We start from the raw sequence: 14,735 nt of genomic DNA, 5'->3' as shown, positions 1-14,735 counted from the left end.
TTGGATTGATCACTTGCTCGCGGAGAAATCCTGCTATCATCTCTTGGATAGCTTTGATTCAGTCTTTTTGTATGACCTTTTCTCTCAACCATTCCGTCTTTAATTTGAAATAAATAAAAATGGTATTAGTTATCTAAGTTATATATTCAATATAATTCAGGAGATAATGAAAAGAGACATGTAACGTACTCTGAGTGTCTCTGTGGGTGTTTGATTGACTTGTGCCATTATGAATTTGCACACATAATATGCACATAGATTGTTCCTCCCTTCTTGTCTTAAACACCACTGTACGATATATATATATATAATATTCACGACCACGACAATAAGAAGGCTAAAAGTTAGCAAAAGTTTGCTAGCTAGTAGAACTTACTTGTCGATGTATTATGTTAAGCGGCGCTTTACATCCACTGAGATGTTCACGGTCAATGAATCTTTCCCAAACCCTACACATAGCCATTGTGGATCGTGAACTAATAATTATAGAGTCATATTATGATATTCTTTTAGCTGAGATCGACATTACGTACCTTTGAATTATGTTTACCATTTGTTGATAATTTTCTTGTGGTTTTCGCATTGAGTCAAAGATTATCAACAGGTTCTTGGGAATTTCAATGACCATGAGTATCCAGTGAAAGCTGTTTACACACATATATATAGTCAGGCCTATATATAACTATATAAAACTTGTCTCGAGTAATAATTATTAAAATAAAATATGCATAAACTTAATAACTATATAACTCACTCGAAGTTGACGGGGAAGAGTATTTTTTTGTTTTCTTTTTGGTTCACAAAGAACCTCATAAGATTGGTGCACACTTCTGTCTCATGAGCTGCTGTCCACACTGCCTGCGGAGCTTTGAAAACAATATAAGGGTCAACGAACCCAATACTATTGTCATTTCTGATTCTGAGCTCTCTCATTTGGTGCCTGCATATATACATACAAATCCTAAGTGTGTAAGGATTATATACATGTAATTAAAGAAGTTAGAAGTATAATAAAAAGAAAAAAATACTTACAGACAAAAGCAGCTGACAAGAGATTTGTTGAGAGCGTCCAGGTGACATAATTGGTGCAATTCTTCGAACTGCACGTATATGAGGTCATCTCCACGGAAGTAGTGATGTTGTCTAATACGAACAGAAATCCAATTCTCTCCCCTTTTAGACGCCTCAATGCACCATTTGTTTATTGCAAACATTTGTGTGTCGAGCTCATGTAAACGCTGAGGGTCGAATAGACTCCTGCCCGGTTCATATCTTGCCCTCCATTGATCAACTACCTCAGCTTTTTCAAATGTTTGGCATCCAAGAATGGCGGTAATTTCTTCCATATTTAAACTGCTCTGTCCAAAGTAACGCTCAAGCGAGTCTAGCTCAGACAACGCTAAAGATTTCTTTGGCATCAAGTCTTCATTTGAGCCATATTGATTTGGCACAATCAAAGGGGGCACCGGTTTTTATACTTCTCCGAGCTGTGGGACCCCCTTTCCTACTCTCTTTCTAGGCTGTGAAGACTTGACCAGAGACCGCTCATAGTCCGAAAGTGCTGGCTTTTTCTGAGCTTCGCGTTGCTTCTTTTGCTGGTCCGCCACCTTCTGCCTCAGTTCTGATGGCTTTACATAAAAGTATGGCTTTTCTGGGTTTAGCCGTTTTTCTATCCTCCTTCAATTTATCAAAAAATTGTTTCACCTCAGCTTTGGATGCAGCAATTACCTCCTCTTCACTCTTTTCGTAAGGTAATTTTTTTGGTGTCCTAGCTCTCTTTGTTGAGCCAGCCTTCTTTGAAGGTGGGACCGATGACTTCGGTCGTTCTTGGCCGGACCGCTTCTGACTACCTTGCTTTGGAGGCGAGGGGACCGACCGTGTCCTCTTTGGAGAGGGCGGTGCAGGCGGTGGAGGTGGTGGGGCCGATCTTTTTGGTGTTGGAGAACGTGGTGGAGGAGTTGGAGACCTCGGTGGAGGAGGTGGAGACCGTGGTGGAGGCGGTGGCGGGGTCGGTGTGGCCGCCGCAGGTGTTAGAGGAGATCCAGCATTGTCACCGCCCGCAGCACTATGATGCGCTGGGGAGAGAACTGGACTTAGGTTGGAGGAGTCCCTGCAAAGAAAACAATTACAAGTTTTGTGAGCAAACGTTTTTTTAATTTCAATACATAATAAATAATATAAGAAGTAAAATCACACACAAACCTATGTTGAGGAATAATTATGAAGCGCTTGCGTCAACAAATAAATGTCTTCTCAGCTTCACCTAAGGTCTTCTCTCCGTCTCCCCCTTCTATGTCTAGAGGCACATTGCCACAACCTTTCTCAACCCTATCAACCGAGACGCTAGCATATCCACCAGGTACTGGTCGATTATGGATTCTTGGAGTTCTCGTTCGGTCGATAGGGTTGACAACAGCGATAGCCACCTTTTTTGTTGCATTCCCATCTAGTACATGCAGCTCACAGGTAGTAAAAGCCTCTATGACATCATCCACAGGGAAGTGTAGCTTCGTGTCATCCTGAATGGTTGGTACTTCCATGGATGCGCAGCTGCTTTTCAACTGGCCTGGGGGGCTAACGTTGACCTCAGGCTGTGATGTACCTTGCCATTTCATCATTTGACTACGTGCTGCTTGCACTTGCCTTTGAATCTCCGCCTGCATCTATTATTCACGAGCTTTCTCGCGCTCTTCTGATTGCAGAACAAAAGCTTCCAGGCGGCAGATCTGCTCTGCCTCCTCATCCTTCTTTCTCTGGCGGCTTATGTAGGTATCTTGATCGGCTTGGAATGATTGCAGCCACGGAACTGCCCCATAGCCTCTCGTACGCCCACAGTGCTCAGGATTTTCAAGCGCATAGGTGAGTTCATCCTTCTCCCTGTTAGGCCTGAAGTCACCAGACTGAACCGCCTCTCATGCATGGACTAGTCTCTCTGCTGCTCTAGAGATTTCTTGGCCCCAAACTAGCGCCCCGGTGTCTGGGTCCACGCTTCCCCCATGACCGTAGAACCAATGCTTGGAGCGCTCGCTCCAATTCTTTGCTATTGTCTCGGGTGTGACCCCCCTAGCAAGCATCTCCTGTTCCATTCGGTCCCACTTGGGAACAGCACTCTTATAACCACCTGATCCCATATGATGGTGGTATGTCTTTTTACTTGCATTCTCTTTGTTTCTAATGGCTCGTTCCTCGCCCTCTTTTGATGTTTTGTACTGCACGAAGTCATCCCAGAAGGCCCTCAGCTTTACATATTGCTTAAGGTTGAAATTTGGAGTCTCGTTTTTCTTGACAAATTTATTGTACAAAGTCTTCTTCCAATTATGGAACAGTACTGCCATCTTCTTCATAGTCCAGTCATAAATTCGCACCTTCAACTCTTCATCGTTGGTGTCGAAAGTGAAAACGTCTGTGACGGCTTTCCAAACTAACTCCTTGTCACGATCAGAGACAAAACTGATCTCAGGAGCACCTCGCTTCTCTCTCCATTCACGAGCACTAATCGGTATTTGATCTCTCACAAGATATCCACAGTGACTAACATATTTATTTGCATGTTCACCAAGTGGTCTGCCTGTAGCTATCTCAAACTCAGAGATTACATAGCAGCCCTCCAACAGCTTCTTTGGCCCTCGTGGAGGTACGCTTCTCCCCGTAGAGGTCGATCCAGAAGGCTACACGTAGATATAGAAACAAAAATACTAAATTAATAACCAAGTAAGTCTAAAACCTAATGTAAGAGATGCATTAATTATATATGTTTACATTTACATACCTCGCCAGTATTTTCTTCTTGTTGCACGACAAGTTGTTGCTCAGGCGCATTGCCCTCTTGTTGCTCAGGGGCATTGCCATCTTGTTGCTCAGTCGGATTGCTTTGCATGATCTCGTTGTAATCAATAAAGTACTGACTACCGTCGTCGATCATATTTTGAATGGCATCTTCCATATAATCAGGATCATCATGAGGACGGTCAGCCATTTTTATGTCTGCAACCATACATATATATATATTCTATATAAGAATGAAAGTGAGTGCTCTAAAAAATAATACTAGAATCTTTTAAACCTAGTAATACACTAGAATAATATACTAAAAGAATAATACTAGAATAATAATACAAACAATAATATATACAAAACACTAGAAAATAAAATATATATTAGAGACTTATATACTACTAGTACTACTACAAATGAAAGTGCTGGAGTGCTCTAAAAAATAATACTAGAATCTTTTAAGCCTAGTAATACACTAGAATAATATACTAAAAGAATAATACTAGAATAATAGTAGAAACAATAATATATACAAAACACTAGAAAATAAAATATATTTTAGAGACTTATATACTACTAGTACTACTACAAATGAAAGTGCTGGAGTGCTCCAAAAATAATACTAGAATCTTTTAAGCCAAGTAATACAATAGAATAGTATACTAAAATAATAATACTAGAATAATAGTATAAACAATAATATATACAAAACACTAGAAAACAAAATATGATACAAGAATAATACAAAAATAATATACTACAAATATATACTAAAAAATACTACTACAAATAATATACTAAAAAAATAATGCTACAAAATAATACAAGAATAATATTAATATATTACAAATATATACTAGCATAATATAATTTATAACAGGTCAACACTACACTTATACTAATATACTAAAAACTATTACTAGAATAATATACTAACATCATGCATTATTTTTTAGTGTATATATGTAATACCCGATTTTAAGGACAAAACCAGATATGCACCATATGTGAGTTTTAGAAGTCAAATCCCACATATAGCTACAAATAAGAGGTAATATCGAAAGACAATGCATAAATATATAACATACTTAGTATAAAAGAGATAACCTTTATTAGCAAACAGCGGATAGACAACTCCAAACTTCGGGTATTAACTTCTCTCTACAGGATCCAACTGATTGGTTGATCACAAGCCTAAACTTCTCCTGAGGTTTGAGGGAAATAGCAAGAGTGAGTCCATGTCGAACTCCACAAGTATAACAACTAGATTGTATATATCCCACAATCTCATGATCAATGTGACATAAATAATGTAGAGCATTAAACAATAATAATAAACATATTAACACACAAGAATCATCACCCTTAATGTAGATGTCCCCAAGGCCGCTCCTGACCGTGAGCTCGGCTAGTATACCAGTTTTACACTCTGCAGAGGTTGTACATCTTTACCCATGAGTCATGATTTACCCTTTCGCCCGAGGCCCGTCGACCTCTTAACCCACTACCAAGGAAGGTCAGCAGGGATCACTATGAAGCCTTTCAAAAGTTCGTCTAACATGTTAGGGCCGCAAGGTTTCCTTCGCGAGCAGATATAGATACCCCCCTTCCGAATGGCACAATGACGCGCAGCCTATACACATAGGGACAGGGGCTCGCACTATACCCGTGTCGGTTCAGCCCCTCTAGCGCCCTTTCGGGTAACCGCTAACAAGCTAGAAAAGGTCTTCATACTGAGCTAAAGCCAGAGCCATTATAGCCCTCATGGTTGCACTGTTGTCCCGGGTGATCACGTACAGACAAATCATCAAGTTGCTAAAAAGTCATTTTTATCGTTTATTACTTAACATTAATCTAGTCACAGGATCATGGTCACAGAAATAAAATCCAAATGCTATACTTGCCTTGAGCTTAGATCCTTCTTCAAGTTCAAACCTTCAAAGAACTGCTTCTAGGTCACACGTATATCTCACCGACTGGACAAGATCATAAGGCACCACACAAGCATCCGAACAAACATGCATAGCAAACATAGTAAATTTAGAACAATACATCAATCAATAAAAAGATTTGAAAACTAATCTACGCATTACTACGAGCACAAAGATGCGAAAAACACTATAACCGGAATATTTATATTATTAATTATTAAAGAGAAGCCTATATGTTTGTTTTATTTTTATTTAGGAAAAATCATATCAATGACATTAACTCAGATTAGTTAATTATATTTTTCCTTCAAAAATCAAGTTAAACCTAATCCATATTTTATTCATAAATGCGGTTGTATAAATTAAGCAAATTAATTTTACAAAAAGAAGTAATAACGTATGGAAACATCTATTGAAATTACGTGTGACACATGTTTAAGCTAAGAAAATTAGAAACATATTTATGTTTCCGTTAATCAAGCTGACAATTAATTATGAAAGATCAAGATTGTCCTACGTTGCTTTTTTTACATGGAAATTATAATTTGCATACTTACATACTTAATTGTAGTTTGTAACAATCCGAAGCATATGTCATGATTGAAGTTTTAGAATTAGAAGGAATGGATGATTATTGCACAACTACGAAGGAAACCTGGCATTAAGAGCTTAACCAAAATAGAGCTATATATGTGTTTGCATGGCAACCGCCACTTGAAACTTGCAACAGGTGAGATGGTGGCGTGTGCTAGCCTGTAGCTTGTGTATGCGGTATGAACATGGTCGGTATGTAGAGATATACAGGAGCATGCGAATACATAGGCACATAGGAGCGGACAGAGAGGCTTGCTAGAGAAAAGTTGGAACGAGAGTGTTGCCTAGGAGCACTTACCGATGGCCGAGAAGCAGCGAGGCCGGATGACCAGCTGACCATCGTTGATGTAGAGCGTGACGAGTTCAGGTTTCACATGAGCAGCTTCTCCAGTAGCAGATCATCGACGTGACCATGCATATGTGTAGATATGCATATTCATCTGCACTTGAGGCAATGCGTCGACCATCCATGGTGCTTCCTCTGTGACGAGGATGGAAACGAGACTTGGATACTGGACTAGCAAAAGCACGGGGCACTGAACTTTGAAAGCAAATGCAATGGCTGGTCCGGCGACTTACGTGATGGCAAGTTCATCCAAGAAGAGTCCCATGGTAGTTGCCCACGAATGGGATACGCTAGACGACGAATTTGGCTGCGCGGCATAGAGGCACGAAAGTGGGCGCAGACAAAGTCGCTGGAGACGGCGTAGAAGAAAGAGAGAAAATCTAGTTTACTGCCTAGAGATTTTAATTATGGACTCCGTAGTTTTTTTTTGGATGCTTCTCCTAAGGGTTGGTACATATCTATAGGGAGAAAAACTTCCCACCTTCACGTTAACTGGCGATATGGTACTAATCAATGTTGCATCCTCCAACTTTACTAATAGGCCTGATTAATTATTTAAGCCCACTAGTAAATAAATATATTGGCCTTTGAGATCATGGGCTGAGCGTTGAGGTAAAAAGAAGGATTTATTATTTTCGGAATTATTTAATTTCATGGATAAAATAATTCCAGAAAAGTCTAGATTTATTATTTAAACTGTGAAAAATATTCCGAAAGCTCTGAAAATTTGGAGAAAATTCTCAGAGACATTATGGAACATGAGGAACTCAAATAAAGTATTTGGAGCCCATGATAAGGTTATTTTGGAGCATCTAAAAATTAGATTATGCTTACAGAAAAGTGAGAACGGAAGCTGAAAAATTCCTACAAAGTTTGTAGAGACTGTTTGATGAAAGAGAAACTAAAAGAAGTGATTTGGATAACAAAGAAAATATTTTAGGAAGCTCTGAATAAAAACTTGAGCTTAGAAACAAGGAATTTGGTTGTAGATAAAGATAAAGATGTACTGACCAAGGAAGATCGTTCTACTAAACGAAATTTTAAAAATTTTGTTTAGTCTCAGCTCACAAAGGAGCAACAAGCAAACATCACATAAAACATATGTACCAGCATGTATGCACAACAACGTTGCTAAACCCTATGATGAATTTTAATTTAAGGAAAATTTTCATTTTACTATATTTTCACGAGCACAGAAATACAAAATAAATTATTAGAGCTTTATTTTCAAAGAAGCAGAATTTAGGGTGTTACAATATATATATACTTAATATATATACTAGCTAGCATTCATTAATTATTAGTTTTTAGTGTAAAAATATACAAATCACTGAAATTGCAAAGTGCTTGGCATATAATTCATAACATTTATTTATTATATATATAAACTGTTGTGGAGTATTTATTTTATATATATATATATATATATATATATATATATATATATATATATATATATATATATATATATATATATATATATCGATCTCGGTTTTGGATTATACATGGTGTGTGTGGACGCGCGGGGCCGAGCGTGGAGAGGCGTAGATGGCGGCGCTGGTGGAGATGGGGACCCTTTAACACCGGCGCGTAACACCAGCCGATGTTAAAGGGACCGTTTAGCACCGGTTCCAGCCACGGACTGGTGCAAAAGGGTCCTAGGCGGGCTCGGGCGGGGTCCTGAAAATTTTTAGGACCCTTTAGCACCGGTTCCCACTATGGGCCGGTGCTAAAGGCCCTGTTTTTTATTTTAGGGTTTTTCAATTATTTATATATACAGTTTGTATTATAAATTGTATAGTAAATTAAATATTTTGCATAATATTTTTTAAACAGTGGCATATATTGTAATTTTTTTTAATGTACACATGAAAATTTTTAACTTTAAATATCTTACTATATTTTTATAATTTGCAATGATTTTGTAAGAAATGTTTAGTATTTTGTTAATGCAAAAATATATTATTCCAATAAATTTACAAAAACTATATCTAATCAACTGGAAATCTATTTTTCACATCATATTAACGTTAAACTTTTTATTTTTGTTATTTATTACTCGGAATGCTAGTAGGGTATTGTTTTCATCAAATAAAAAATCTATTTATCATATAAAAATATATATCTTGATGAACACACCCTTTGACCGAACCCTAGATTGTCCCAAATAGAAAAGTCATGAATACAAAGTTTGTTACACCCATCAACTTCTACATTTTGTCTAATGGTCAACTTTTCTTTTGAAAAAGTTTGAACCACTGAATTTTAAATTTTCAGAGAATTCATAGCCACACAGCGGTTTCGGAACCCTAGATGGTCTTGAATGGAAAAGTCATGAATAACAATATTTTTCCACTCATCAAAATCTACATTTCATATATAGACTATTTTTGCATTTGACAAAGTTTTGGGAAGGTGTAGTTGAAAATCCACAATTGACACATATAGTTTAATATAGTTTGTGTGAGATTCAAGAATTGGTGGGTATTGTTAACTTAAACTTTCTCAAATGGAAAAGTTGTGTATATAAAAAGTTTAGATCTTGATGATATCTAACAACTTGGTATTCAAAATTGTTTCATTTTAAGTAATTTAGTTTGTCATTTGACCAAGTTTGACCAAAACCCGTCTTGGATTTTATAGAAATGTGATTAGGATTGGCTCAAAATTATCCAAATGGAAAAATGGACAATATATAAAATGTAGATCTTGATGATATCTAACAACTTTGTATTCAAAATTTTTTCATTTGAAGTCATCAAATGGGCCATTTGATCAAGTTTGACCAAAGTCAAAGCATTGGTTTTTACAAAAACACCCTTTGACCGAACTCTAGATTGTCCTAAATGGAAAAGTCATGAATACAAAGTTTGTTACACTCATCAAGTTCTACATTTTGTCTAATGGTCAACTTTTCTTTTGGAAAAGTTTGAACCACTGAATTTTAAATTTTTAGAGAATTCATAGCCACGCAGCGGTTTCGGAACCCTAGATGGTCTCGAATGGAAAAGTCATGAATACCAATATTGTTCCACTCATCAAAAATCATAATTCTCAAATATAGTTTCATACAAAGTTTGTTACAACACATACTATTAAACATGACTTTATGTTAAGCCGACACAACAGTGAACTTCTTCTTGACGTATGACCCTTGGTTATGATCCTGCCGTAACCATGGAGTATCCTCATTGTTTAACAGAATGCTTGGGTCTTTGTTGACTATGAAGGGCGGAATTCGATAATCCCTTTCGTAATCGCCTGACATGTCTGACTTGTCCTCAATTCCGACAATGTTTCTTTTCCCAGAAAGGACAATGTGGCGCTTTGGCTCATTGATGATTGAGTGGTCATCATTTTTTCCTCTCTTTGGTTTCGTAGACATATCTTTGACATAGAACACCTGACTCACGTCTGCAGCAAGGACGAATGGTTTGTCTTTGAACCCACTATTGTTAAGGTCCACGGTTGTCATCCCATACTCCTTGTCGACTGTTACCCCACCTCCGGTCATCTTCACCCATTGGCACCAGAACAAAGGAACTTTAAAATTAGCTGCATAGACTAGTTCCCATATGTCTTCTATGCGTCCATAATATGTTTGTCTGTTCCCATTTGGATCCGTGGCATCCACGCGTACACCACTATTTTGGTTGGTGCTCCTTTTATCTTGGCCAACTGTGTAAAATGTGTTACCATTTATCTCGTACCCTTTGTATGTGAGGACATGCCATGATGGTTGTCTGGCCAACAAATAAAGCTGCTCATCAATGTTTTCATCACCTTGACATTTTTTGCGCAACCAATCGCCAAAAGTTTCCATGTGCTGACGCATTATCCAAGCTTCATTCTTCCCGGGCCACTGGGACCGTAGGAAATCTTTGTGTACCTCAACATATGGTTCCACCAATGAGGAGTTCTGGGGAACTGTGTAGTGTGCTTTATTGAAGTAATCGTCTCCCGTACCAATATATGTTTTCTTCCCAAGTGTTCCCTTTCCGCTGAGTCTGCCCTCGTGTCGAGATTCAAGAATGCCAATTGGGTCAAGGTCTGGAATAAAGTCAATACAGAACTCTATGACCTCCTCTGTTCCGTAGCCCTTGGCAATGCTTCCTTCTCGCCAGGAACGACTATGGACATATTTCTTTAGGACACCCATGAATCTCTCGAAGGGGAACATGTTGTGTAGGAACACAGGACCGAGAATACGAATCTCTTTGATCAGATGAACTAGGAGGTGTGTCATGATATCGAAGAAGGATGGAGGGAACACCAACTCAAAGCTGACGAGACATTGAACGACATCATTCTGCAGAGTAGCTAGTTGCTCTGGATTGATTGCCTTCTGAGAAATTGCATTGAGGAATGCACATAGCTTTATGGTGGCTAGACGTACGTGTGGAGGTAAAATTCCTCTTAAAACCACTGGCAGCAATTGCGTCATTAGAACATGATAGTCATGGGACTTCAAGTTCAGGAATTTCTTCTCTAGCACATTAATTATTCCCTTGATATTGGAGGAGAATCCAGATGGGACCTTGATGCTGCTAAGACATTCAAACATGCTTTCCTTCTCTTCTTTGCTCAGAGTGTAGCTAGCAGGGCTTAAGTAATGGCGTCCATCATCTGTCTTTTCTGGATGCAGGTTGTCTCGTTCTTTCATGCGCTGCAAGCCTTGTCGTGCTTCAAGTGAATCCTTAGACTTCCCGTAGACACCCATGAATCCGAGCAAGTTCACACAAAGATTCTTTGTCAGATGCATCACGTCGATCGCGTTGCGGACCTCTAGGACATTCCAGTAAGGTAGCTCCTAAAATATGGATTTCTTCTTCCACATGGGTGTGTGTCCCTTAGCATCCTTGGGAATAGGTTCATTGTCTCGTCCCTTCCAAATACCACTTTTATATCCTTGACCATTTCGAGTACATCATCCCCGGTTCGATTGAGAGGTTTGGTCCAGTGGTCTGCCTTGCCTTTAAAATGCTTGCCTTTCTTTCGTACTGGGTGGTTCACAGGAAGAAACCGACGGTGGCCAAGGTACACGACCTTTTGACATTTTTTCAAAAATACACAGTCAAGGTCTTCATAACAATATGTGCATGCATTATATCCCTTGTTTGACTGGCCTGAAAGATTACTCAGAGCTGGCCAATCATTGATTGTTACAAACAGCAATGCTCGCAGGTCAAAGTGCTCTTGTTTGTACTCATCCCACACGCGAACTCCTGGTTTGCTCCATAAAAATTGAAGTTCCTCAACTAATGGCCTTACGTAGACATCTATGTCTTGCTTCGGTCCTTGGATAAGCACCGGCATCATAATAAACTTCCGCTTCATGCATAGCCATGGAGGAAGATTGTAGATACATAGAGTAACTGGCCAAGTGCTGTGACTACTGCTCTGCTCACCGAAAGGATTCATACCATCTGTACTTAAGGCGAACCACAAGTTTCTAGCATCATCTGCAAAATCTGGGAATTCTCTGTCTATCGCTCTCCACTGGGATCCATTGGTAGGGTGTCTCAGCATATTGTCTATCTTACGGTCTTCTTTATGCCACTGCAACAACTTTGCATTGTCCTTATTTTTGAACAGACGTTTTAATCGTGGTATTATAGGACCATACCACATAACCTTGACAGGAATTTCCTTCCTAAGACGTTCTTCACCCTCAACATCGCCAGGATCGTCTCGTCTAATCTTATACCGTGATGCCTTACATACTGGACATGCATCCAAATTCTCGTATTCCTCCCCACGGTAGAGGATGCAGTCATTAGGACATGCGTGTATCTTCTGGATTTCTAATCCCAAAGGGCAGACAACCTGTTTTGCTTCATACGTAGTGGTGGGCAATTCGTTCCCTTTCGGAAGCATCTTTTTTAAGATCTTCAATAATTGCCCAAATGCCTTGTCAGATGTACCATTCTTTGCCTTCCATTGCAGCAATTCCAGTGTGGTACCCAGCCTTTTTTGCCCCTCTTCAGCAGTGGGATATAGCGATTTCCTGTGGTCCTCTAGCATGCGCTCGAACTTGGCTTTCTCTTTATCACTTTCACATTCTCTTTGTGCATCACGGATGGCATCACCAAAAGCATCATCGCCCCGATCATCTTCTGCCGCTACCTCTTCTTCATTATCTCCCCCCATGGCAACATCATTGAAGCCACCGTACTGAGCAATAATATTGGCATGGTCCAATTCTTCTTCTTCTTCACCTTCATCCATTATAATCTCGCTTTCTCCATGTTTGGTCCAACAAATATAGTTTGGTACGAAACCAGACTTTAATAAGTGCGAATGAAGAGTTCTTGAGTTAGAATATTCCGTCAACTTCTTGCACACGGCACATGGACAGCACATGAAACCGTCCCTCTTATTTGTCTCGGCCACACTTAAGAAATAGTGCACGCTATTAATGAACTCTTCAGAGCGCCGATCGGCATTATACATCCAATTACGTGTTACCATCTGCATTAAATATAACATATATATTATGAAAACCATGCACACATATAGTTTTTCATCTTATTGCACAATATGTATAAGATACATAGTTGATTAATTCAGGAAAGCTTGGCTACAACAAATACAATCGCAACTAGCACTAAAAAACCAAAACTAAAATGCACTTAAGCAACATAATTAGTTCACGTCCGATCCCAACTATAATAGATAGGTCATTCGCTTGATCAACATCATTGAACTCCTCTCGTTGGCTCACTGTCTCACCACCTTTAGCCTCAACCAGCTGTGCAAAAGATTTCTAAATGTGTTCAATGTATTCTTCCTCCCAGTACCAACCTGCACATCCGCTGGTACCGTCCCACTGAAATTAAAAGAGAGAATCAAAAGTTTAATTAATATCATTTAAAAAAATATGCACATATATAAGCAAATGTCTGGAAATAACTCACATTACGATCCGGACACTTGTAGAATATACAACCCTTGTTTACTCCCTCTTTCGACACTTTGTACTCCATCACAATCTTCTGCCCACACTTGCCACAAGTAATGAGAGGGAGTTCCGGCCGGTATCGCTTTTGAACCCGTTGAGAGACCGAAGACCCGGTCACGGTTGCCATCTACTATTCATACTCAATTTTTAAACAATTATAAATTCCACATTTACTAGTAAACATGTATGATTAAAGAAGAACCTAATAATATCCTTTATTTGTCTAGTTACTTCAACAAATCTTCTAAATTATACAATGGACATTATGTAGTAATAAAAATAAATCAAGTGATATTAACAAACCAATTAATTTGAACTATCCTACTTTCTAAGATTATAAAAAGATACTATAATTCATTCTTGCAAACTACATTAATACTAGGTCAACCATGAAATATGATATATATATATATATGGATACTAATTCATGTAAATGATTCAAAATAACAAAGTGGATTTGAGCTAAAAATGATGAGAACATCACAAGCCAAAAACAATATGAAAAAGACAAAAAATGCTAAAGTTAGTCACCTCCAAGCACGAAGAGACGATGACGGAGTCGAAGAAGATCAACGATGGACGTCGGAAATGAAGAACAAGCAAGAAGAAGCTCCAAGAACAACAATGGTGCTCTCGGTTTCAAATGGGCAGAGGGGAGGAGGGGGCGGGCCTATAAACCGAAACTTTAGCACTGGTTCAGGGCAAAAACCGGTGCTAAAGGGTCGCCCTTTAGCACCGGTTTGTGTGCCAAACCGGTGCTAAAGGCTTTGCCTCGGCCCGTGGCACTGGTCGGTGCTAAAGGGGTCCCTTTAGCACCGGTTGGTAACACGAACCGGTGCTAAAGGGTCCCGGCCCCGACAGCCGTTGGGCAGGACCCTTTAGCACCAGTTCGTGTTATGAACCGGTGTTAAAGGAGCCTTTAACCTCGGGCCGCAAAAGGGCCGAGGTTTTTGGCCATTTTGGGCATCGACCAATGCCTTATTCTGTAGTAGTGCAATTAAAATGTGAGAGCATCTACTATAACTGCATATGACGTAGGTTCTAAACAATTTATAATTTAAAAACATATTGGTGATAGCAATTAAACCAGGTTAAAAGTCTGTATATATATAAATATCAAAGTATAAAC

The 14,735-nt window shown here is 39.0% G+C and overlaps 1 long non-coding RNA gene across 1 annotated transcript; it reads right to left on the bottom strand.

The window, feature by feature from the left end:
* Positions 5,626-7,447, bottom strand: LOC110433023. The gene is made up of 3 exons (XR_002450390.1): positions 6,879-7,447; positions 6,598-6,780; positions 5,626-5,750 (listed from the first exon to the last, which is right to left on the bottom strand). It is a non-coding gene; the product is annotated as an uncharacterized LOC110433023 (long non-coding RNA).

This window comes from Sorghum bicolor, chromosome 2 (assembly GCF_000003195.3).
Source record: "Sorghum bicolor cultivar BTx623 chromosome 2, Sorghum_bicolor_NCBIv3, whole genome shotgun sequence".
Lineage (NCBI taxonomy): Eukaryota > Viridiplantae > Streptophyta > Magnoliopsida > Poales > Poaceae > Sorghum > Sorghum bicolor.
This window is presented reverse-complemented; position numbering and strand designations above follow the sequence as displayed.